We start from the raw sequence: 10,382 nt of genomic DNA, 5'->3' as shown, positions 1-10,382 counted from the left end.
AGGAGGGAAAGCACAATATGATCCTGCTGGCTGCTTTCCCTGCTCTCTCCTGGGCACACTCCTGCTGAGCACAGCCCTCTGTGCAGCCTGTGGCAGGAGCAGCTCAAACAAAAGGCTTGGTGTCAGAGGATTTTATTTCAGCTTTCTGAGAGCCTCCCAAACACAGAGCAGCAGTGTCTGCGAGGGAGCAGGGACTGAACATCTGGGAAAGGTTAGGGTCAAACATATAAATGGGGGGAGCACAGCACATTTCATTAAAATACCCAATCTGTGACGTCAATTCCACTGATCAAGCCCTTCTGCCTTGCAGTGAGGGAGCCATTAACTTCATCCAGGGGAGAGTGTTTATATGGAAAATATGAGGCCAGGAAGTCTCTCCTGATTGTGATATTGAGCCTATCAAAGGAGCTCGCTCTCCCTTTTTTATTTTTAATCTGTGCATGTTGCTTTTCCACCCTGTTACAGTAAGAGCAGCCTCTTGCCTGGTCCCTGTGGGTGACATTTACCATCTCCTGGGCGGCCAAGCTGCTGTTGCTGCCTTCTGCTTCTCCTGGGCTCAGATATCACAGGAGCCTGTGCAGCCACTGTCCCTTGTCCCTTTCTGCATGGAGCTGTGTGAGGCAGCTTCCTACCACACGTGCACAGCTTGGCCACTGCCCAAAGTACACTTGGAAGGATTAAGATTAGGTTTAGGAGTGTAATAAAAAAATAGCTTCCATGGGAACAAAATTTCTGTTCTTGTTGCTGTTTAAAATGCAGGATACTCTGTCTGCATGGGTATAAAATGTCAGGGATTGATGTATGACACCCCAATGTGCTCACAGGACACTTGGAGTTGTGGGGTTTATGTGTATAAAATGAAAGAGTTCATGTGTTCCTCTAGTAATTCTGGTTCATTCAAAGTCTGTTCAGTTCCTGCCAGGCAAGAAGAAATCTTGATCTCTGTGCTCCAAGAGCAAAAAGAAGCTGCCTTTGAATTGCTTGATGACAGTGTCTGGTTCTTGGAAATCTTACCAAGGGTAAAAGTGGCAGCATTTATTTGTTATGTGCCCAGGGAAAGCTGCCCCTCTCCTTGCCCACTGTGGGTTGGGCTGTCCTGGTGCCCTGCACTCAGGCTGGGATTTCACCCCCACAGAGTCTGTGCTCAATCACCCACTCAGCTCATGGCTGTGCTGCTCCATCCATCTGAGTTTTTCATCTTCCAGCCAGTCCCTTATGTCCTCCTTGGTTTTTCTGATGACTGCCTAAGGAAGGAGATTTTATCCCTTGTTTTAAATATTGGGTATGTACTTCTGTGGCTGAAGTCTTATCACAGAATCACAGAATTAACTAGACCTTCAAGATCATCTAGTCCAACTTATGACCTAAAATATTCACATTTCCTGAAATTCTCTTTCCTTACAGAGATAGTCAAATCTAACCCATCTCACACTCCTTGGCAGTGCTAGTCATGGCTCAAGTTAGCCCTGGATTTTTTGCAGAAAATCCTCCAAATCAAACTCTTCCTCATTGCAGAAGGGGTCTCCCTGCAAGTTTCTTATTTTCAAACTTGAAAGAGCTTTTTGTTTAACTTCTGATCAAGCCCTTTGCTTTCTATGACCTGATCTCAGGCAAACCAGCTGGGAAAACAAAAGAGCTTTAAAAGCTGCAAAACAGCTAAATTATGGACAAAACCATGAGAAAAAAATGGATTTCTTGCCATGGAGCTGGGTGGTCCACATGGAACCTGGCGATTGCACTGAGTCTTGTGAAACTTAACACAGCTCTGAGCACAAAAACCTTCTCTGCAGGATCAGGCACCTCATTTACCTCCTGTCACACCCCTTTGTTTAAAGCCATGTGGTGCTGCTTTAAAACTCTGCTCTTTGTGAAGCTGAAGGACAAGTACTGGAGAATGGGTACCAATGTCTACCTGAGCCATGAGAACTGATGTCTTAGGAAATTTCAGTGTTGGCTCTGAAAAACCCACTTTGGTGTGAATCCAGCCCAAAAAGATGGCTTTGTTCTGTCAATCCCTGGTGGCAGCACCTGTGAATATTGCCATGGAAGACTCAGGGATGTGACACCCTTCAAATCCTGCATGCCAGGCACACTCATGCAGGTGAGGAGCTGTCTGTGTCTGCTGAGGGGTTTCTGGCACACACCTTGTGGTCCAGGGCAGAGTCAGGACTGGTGTTAGCCTGGGATAACACAAGAGGGTCACTTTGGACCTCTGTGTGTCTCCCCTGAAACATCAGCAGGGGCAGATGGGCAGCTCCTTTCCCCTCACTGCAGCTTGAACATCCATTTGGCAGGACAAGGCACAAACCTCATTTTTAAAAACAAACAAGTTAAGTTCTTGAGGTCGTGATCCAGGATGGGTCAGCCAATGTGCTGTGTTTAAAAAGCATTATGGCATTCAAAATGAAATAATTTTTCTCCTTATAATCATGGCAGTCAACTGAAGTGCTTCCAGACCAAAGCCAACTGTTTGTAATTGGATATTTAATTTGTTTTGTGTAGTTTAGCACTGAGTCTCCATGTTGTCTGAGCAAGAAGAACCAAAATAAATTTTAAAATCTTTCAAAGTCAAAAGGATTTGCCAAGCCTGAGAATATTATTTTGTACTCTAATTAGCTGATTTGTCAGAATAAGAATGAAAACAGCTCTTGGCTGCACTCAGCCTGTTGAGGTGCTGACCAAAGCAGGACAGTGCTGATGGGGGGCTCACACTGTGACTGTCACACTGCCCACACTGCTGGGACCTGAAATGTGGGCAGGGGACAGGAGGTTGCCATGGCCCAGTCTCATGTGACACAAAGCTTTGTTTTTTGTGTGGGCTGCTGGAAAATGTCATTGACTCACAGCCAGAGATGGGGCATTGCTGGCAGCCTGACCAGAACACCTCTGTCCCCAGGGATTATTGATCATTTGAGATAGCTGTGACAAGAACTGCTGAACACTGGAGAGGTTTGTTATATTAAACTGAAAATAGATGTCCTTGTACAGTGAAAGCTCAGCCTGAGAACATAAATTGTATCACCCACCCTTTGTGTGATGACACAAATGGTGAATTACATTTTACACTTTTAAAATTTCCTCTTTGGCCACTTCTGCTGCATGAAGGTTGCAGAGCAACTTCTGAGAGTGTTGGAACTGTTCTCAGATATAATGTATTTGTGTCAATTTTGTTTCTGATTTATCTCCAGTGGATTACCCAAGGTATAGTTAAGTGCTTACCAGATAGGTAATTTCTTACCTGGAAATATGGAGTAGTTTTATTCCCATGTGTCCCAGGTTGGCCATCTGCTTGCAGATTGGCAAACCAGGCCCTGAGCACTCACATGGAGACAGAAAACTTGTCATTTTCCAGCAAGTCATGGAAAACTCTAAGCAGTGCCTGCTTTCAGAACAGAACTGTATTTTGGCAAGAGTTCACACAGTCTTTGGAGCATCTCAGGGTTTTGGGCAGCTGGGCTCAGCTCAGCTCACCTTGTGAACATTTTCATGGGCACCTTCACATCATCCTCCCTCCCCTTCAGCTCGGGGCTTTTTGGATACACTGCACTGAGATTTCACTCAGAGAGACTGAAATACACAGAGTGCTTTGACAAGAACAGAGAGAAACCAGAATGCTGAGACAAGTAATAACAAGATGTCCAATGAATGACATCAAAACCTGACTGAAGCTAAGCCTACAGTGAGACACACAGAGCCAGCAGACAGATGGGAACCACAGAGGAAGCCAAGAGGGAACAGTGAAGAGATGATAAGACAGTGGCCAGGAAAAAACAATGCAAAAATTATTTGGATTAAATTTGCAGCAGAAAACCATGTCTGGTGCCAGGAAAGAAACTTGAGGAACACATCAGGACTGACTGGAGGGCAGCTGCTGGGTCTGGACAAGAGGAACAGAGATGGAGGAGAGATGAGAGGCTTGGGTGTCTCCACAGCAGGGGGACATGGCTCCTTCCTCATCAGAGAGGAAAATCTCCCAGGAAAGCCCCTTACTGCAGACTGGGGTCTGAGGGAACACAAGTAACTCACGGGTGTGGAAGAAGCAGAGACAAAACAAAAAACCCTGGTGGTAAACAGAGTGGAAGTGGGTGAGGCACGGGACAGGATTCAGCTCAGGGTGACATCAGTTATTTATGACTCTTTGTATCCCCATATCTTGTGTCTCCAGAGGAAGGCTTTGTCCTCAGGGCAGGGCTGCTGTGACAGGACCATGGCTCTGGGATGGAGCTGGAGCCACGGGGACCTGGGCAGGGACAGGGATGCACTCGGGGTGTTGGAGTGGGGACACTGCTTCACATCCAGCCCTTCCCTGAGGGCAAATGGACCAGCTCACAGGAATGTGTGCTGCTGGGAAGGAGGGAAAACAGGTGACAGTGAGGATAGGTTTGAGCACAGTGGATGGAGCAGTTCAACAAGTCCATCTCTACTCAACACTTTGGGATGGCATCAAACAAGTCCTGCTGCCTTGACTGAGGGCTAGGTATAAGCTTTTTCTGTTTTTCTAAATCAAGCCAATGCTGTAAAAACTTTGTGAACTTGAAATCAGGGAGAGCAAAGCCAGTCTTGCTCTATTTTTCATATTTGTTCCCAGAGGCTTGTTGGCAAAATTTTGCTCTGTACTGTTACAAAAGAGCTCTGGGACAGAATTATTTCAATAGAGAGCTGTAAGTGATAAAAATCTGTTTATACCACAACATCTCCAGCCAAATGATTGACGTATATATTTCTGTCCTTCCATTGATGTAACTTTTCAATTTCCTGTTGGTGTCTAAGCTTGATTTATTTTTCCATTTATTTGGGTTTTACAAAGAGCACTGAAGAGCTTGGCACTTGGGGCTCTTTTATTTTTTTTCAGTTCAACCCTCTTAGTCCTCGATCACTTCATTGTTCCTGCAAACAATGAAAAAGAGAGATGGAAAGAGCAGCTGTGAACAGCTGGTTTGCTCACCAGGTGTCTGACTGGTATTCAAGTATCCTCTTTTGAGGGAGGTCTGTATTCCCTGAAAACAAAACAAAACAAAAAATTAATTCAGAGTTCATTTTATCTGCTGCCTTCAAGTAACATGTGACACAGATTTGCAGACCTGAAAGAAGCCTGAAAAAGCAAAACAAACAAGAGAAGCTGCTCCAGGAAACCTTGGGGATTTTTCTTTTTGGTTGCACCCCAGCAGGGCCTCTTTAGGCAGATCCTTCCAAGTTAATTTTAGAGACTCCTTTCTCATCATCCAACTCCCCTCTGCCTCCCTCGCCCAACTTCTTACTCAAAGCAGCAGCCAGGAGCCTCTGGAGACCTCTGGTTTTGAGAAATGACTCCTATGATTGATGCTGCCAGCAAACCTCCCCACTAGGGCAAAGACCCTCTACCCATTCCCAGCTCACAGAAGTCCCCTGGCTCCTAGAAAAGCAGCTGCATACTACCAGTCATCCCAAAGGTGCAGAGTCTTGAATGCAACTGAAGAAAAAGCAGACAGAATTCAGGAACAAAACTGATTTATTACCCACAGATTGGTAACACGGTCACAGCATCCCCCCAACATTCCCAGGACAGGGATGTACTCCTGACATCCTGCCCCACGGAGCTTTACTGGGGCAAACAGAGAGAGGCAAACACACCTATGCCACCCTGGGAGAGGACACACAGATTTAGTGGCAAACAGAACCAGAACTGTTGAGCAGCTCTGGCTGCAATGGCAAAACCTGGTGAGCAGCACTGGCCAAAGCTGGAGCCTTCAGCTCCTCTCTTGCCCCTGGGTGCAGCAGCTTCTCCTGGATGTCTGCAGCCCCTGCCTTTTCTGGGAGGGTGCCAGTGCCTATTCTCCTGTTCCAAGCCACAGCTGTGTCACCAAACCCAGCACATCCCCAGATCTGGGCACACCAAGTGCCTCTTGCTGCCACTCCAGCTCAGCCAGACCTGAAAAATCCTCATTTACTGGGAATGAGGAGAGAAAGATATAACTCTTGATCTTCATAAACAATAAAACAAGGAACTGTAGCTCTCACTTTGTGATTTCTCAGATTAAATACTTCATTACCTACAATAATTATTTGATTTCTGGCAGTCACAATTAGTTCATAGCTAACCACACACACCAGAGCAGAGCACTGTGTGCATCTAAACCCTTCCCAACTCAGCAAAGCATCTCAGCATGCACTTCAGAGCCAGGGAAAGAAAAAAAAGTGTATTCTTAAATTTATATTTGTGCAGCACCAAGTCAGAGCAATGGAAAAGGTAGGATAGTTTATATGGAGTAATTATGAGTTTGATAGAAAACTCAGATGGAGTAAGCAAAAGGAGTTTCATTGAATTTGGTGCAAGCATGTCTAATTTTATATCTGCATCATCTTGATTAGCTCTTGAGTTATGGGACAGAAAACAAATCAGACGAGCAGCCTGATTTGCAAAATTAAAGTTAAAACCAATTTGAGTCAGCTTTACCCATTCCAAGACACCTGTATTCAATATCAAGCATTTCATGGTTTTTCCTCCTGTTTTTAAGTGATTTCACCATTAATAATGAGAAGGAATGCACATTTGCATGGACAAGGACAAGCAGACTGACTAAATATCTCACAGAACATCAAAATAGATTTGTCACAGTTTGAGGTAATTGAGCTTTCATTGGAAAGTTACTTAGAGATGAAAAATAAGGATATTTCCTTCCTCAGGGTATTAATCTTCCATTACTTTTCACCCTATTGAGCAGCACTGACTAAATTGCACCCATGATCTGTTGATATCAGCCCAATTATGTTGATAAAGTTGTTAGGATTTATCTGACATGAAGATTCAGATCACTGTTCTAAAATCAACTAATGAAGTTTTTCCTCTTTCACCTCAAATCTGTCTTTCTGGTTAACAAAAAAAAAAAAGTCAATTAAATGTTAAGGTATTTTATATGAACATTCAGTGTCATTTCAGTTACATCCTACTGGAGATTATGGAAAGGATTCCTGAGTTCTGGTGCCACAGAGCTCTCCAGAAGGAAGCTGGGGTAAAAGCAAATACCAGCACCCCATTTCTGCTGGAACAATCTCAGCTGGGCAGGGGTTTGAGGGGCACATCTCACCTGGAGCCTGAGACAAAGAAAAAGCAACCAGGGAAATATCTGATCAGCATCTGCCACCTCATGGCAACTGCTTTAATTTTCTTGAGGACCAGATCCTCCCCAGCTGAGACTTTTCTAGTGAGCTGATTTGCAATAAAGGAAATTGGATATAATTTGGTTTGTTTGCCTGCTGGGTACCTGGGGCTGTAAGTGGGAAGTGTTTTCATGGATGTAGCAGTGGTGTCTGAGCATTTGGGGAGAGGAGCAGAGACCTGTAAACAAGGTTTGTGAGTTTAATCTGGTAAGAACTTAGTCTTTGTTTTGAGCTTCTTTTGTTCAGCATGGTTCAGGATATGCTCAACCTCGGGTGCCAGAGGTGTCTCTTTCACCTCTGTAGGATTATTCACAGCCTCAGTCAAGCACTTCTCTGACTGATGTGTGGAGTGTTGGGGACCCAGGAGGGCACTGAGTACAAATAACTAATCACACCCATTCTGCATCCTGCGAGCTACTTTCTATTTTACTTTTTTGTCTTTCCTCTTGAAATTCTATTCCTTTCTCAAAAGCAGAATTTTCTGCTTCTGTAGAGATGAAATACAGAACAAATTCCCTTGTAAAGCAGGATAGAGTTTAACCACTGTGACAGCACCTCCCGAGGGTGAGCACTGTGCCAGCAGCGAGCTCCTGCTCCTGTTCAGGGGCTGCAGAGGGGTGGCACAGGAGGTTACAAAGCAGAGGTTTCTCTGGTGCTGGGTGTCTTCTGTTCATGTTCAGATACCGGCAGAGGGTGGCACATTGGGCGCAGCAGGTTCCAAAGCAGAGGTTTCTCTGTTTCTGCATGTCCCCTGTTCCCGTTCAGATTCTAGTAGAGGGTAGCACATTGAGCAGAGTAGGTTCTAAAGCAGAGGGTTCCTTTCTGGTGCTGGGTGTCCCCTGTTCCCGTTCAGGTGCTGCAGAGGGTGGCACAACAGGCTCCAAAGCAGAGGTTTCTCTGTTTCTACGTGTCCCCTGTTCCCCTTCAGGGGCTGCAGAGGGTGGCACAGCAGGCTCCAAAGCAGAGGTTTCTCTGTTTCTACGTGTCCTCTGTTCCCGTTCAGGTGCTGCAGAGGGTGGCACAGCAGGCTCCAAAGCAGAGGTTTCTCTGTTTCTGCGTGTCCCCTGTTCCCGTTCAGATTCTAGTAGAGGGTAGCACATTGAGCAGAGTAGGCTCCAAAGCAGAGGGTTCCTTTCTGGTGCTGGGTGTCCCCTGTTCAGGTGCTGCAGAGGGCGGCACAGCAGGCTCCAAAGCAGAGGTTTCTCTGGTGCTGGGTGTCCCCTGTTCCCGTTCAGGTGCTGCAGAGGGTGGCACAGCAGGTTCCAAAGCAGAGGTTTCTCTGGTGCTGGGTGTCCCCTGTTCCCGTTCAGGGGCTGCAGAGGGTGGCACAGCAGGTTCCAAAGCAGAGGTTTCTCTGTTTCTGCGTGTCCCCTGTTCCCGTTCAGGTTCTGGCAGAGGGTGGCACAGCAGGCTCCAAAGCAGGGGCTCCTCTCTGGCGCTGGTTCCCGCACAGGGCTGGGTCCAGCCGCGGTGTCCCGGTGCCACCTGCCGGGCTGGCCCCGGGATGCTCCGCAGGGAAGGCAACAGCTCCTACATGCGGCCGGGACCGGAGCTCTCAGACACTCCAAAACCCCACTGGACAGAACTGCGGGGAAAACAGCAAACCCAGGCGGAAATTTGCGCTGTCTCCTGTGATTTTGGGTTCTGCGGGTCCGGGTCTCCGGTTCTGTCTCCCCTCCCGCTGTTTTTGTGGTGCTGGTGAATTCCAGCTCCCTTTCACCGAACTTCTCAGATCTATGGCATTATTCCTGCACTAGGGAAATACACAGCAATTGTTCTCTGCAGGAGACCGTGTCTGCAGCAACACGGGAGGTGCTGGGGAGTGTAGTACCAGATTTTACACTTTGAAAAGCCCCTCTAAAAGCTGGCATGGTGCCTATCTAAACTAAACACTTAATGGCATGTATCTCCCTGCTGCAATGTTAGACAGTAATCTGAAACAAAGCTATTGATGTGGAGGGCCTTGGAGGAGACAATTCAGGTCTGGAAATCCCATAAACTTTTTTTTTTTTTTTTTTTTTTTTTTGACACAGTGCTAAGTTTCAGAACCCAGGCTGCCATTTGATGAACAGTTTAAAAGACTTTATGTAAAACCCCATCTCTGTCTCAGCATGGAAATTATATAATATTTATTACTCTGGTATTGGTCTTTGTAGCACAACATGGTTGAAATTTAAGGCAATGAACCCTATTACCCTTCCAATGTGCTGGTGCTTCTGAGAATTTTGGAGGGATTTCCAAAGGACTTTCAATTTCCCAGCAAACACTAAAACCAAATCCCAGCTTCCATTGCTTTGGATGAGAAGTGAATAATAAATAACCTGCCTTGGAAAAAAAATCCCAGCCTCATCTAAACCACATCTGACACCAATGCTGTGCTTCAGCCACAGCATGTGGTGTGGGAGAAACAGGACTTTTGGACAGTAAATTAATATGATTATGCAGAAGCTGATTTATTGTTTACTTTTTAGCTTTAATTATACATTTTAAGACTACTGTTTATGCAATTATGCATTTTTTGATTGGTGTTTTTATGTTGTTCACATGCCTTGCACGAGCTCTTTAGGTACAATGATTGGTGGTTGTCTGGAACTTCACTGCTCACTTTTTTCTTGGGCCTTTTAATCTCAGTATTTCATTTTTTAGCTTTTTCTTTCTCCATTTAGCACAATTTATGTTTTAGTGGCCTTGAAGGGTTTTAACAAATTGTAGAAAAACCCTTTAAAATGGCTTATTTTGTGCACTTGGTATAAACATTGGTCTAAACTAAGAAATATACAGAAAAACAACTAAGCATGTGAAGAAACAGCAAAACATGCAGAAAAACAACTAGGCAGCAAAATATGGAGAAAAATGGCTAAATGTGATTTGGCTGGTGCATACAACACAGAGCATGGCCTGGACTTGTTTTGTGGCTCAAACTCTTCAGTATTACCACAGCGTGGTGTGTGGCAGGCACAGAGGAGCAGGGACACACCACTGGGCACCCTGGGTGTGTGGGGCTCCCTCCTGCTGCAGAACCTGCCTCAGGATTACTCCTGATGCAAACTCCTGCCAGCTCAAGGCTGAGGGCAGGTGGTGGGTGGGGGATGCTGCTGGTGCTGACCTCAAAAGGAGTGGCACGAGTCGAGGTGGCAGGATGGCCCCGTGACATATTTCTTACAGCTTAGACGCCAGATCAGGTTCCTGCTGACATGTAAAGCCCTTTTCCACAGCTCTGGCAGTGCTAAGAGCCAGGACAGCCT

Source organism: Erithacus rubecula (genome assembly GCF_903797595.1).
Source record: "Erithacus rubecula genome assembly, chromosome: 20".
In the NCBI taxonomy this organism is placed as follows: domain Eukaryota; kingdom Metazoa; phylum Chordata; class Aves; order Passeriformes; family Muscicapidae; genus Erithacus; species Erithacus rubecula.
This window is presented reverse-complemented; position numbering follows the sequence as displayed.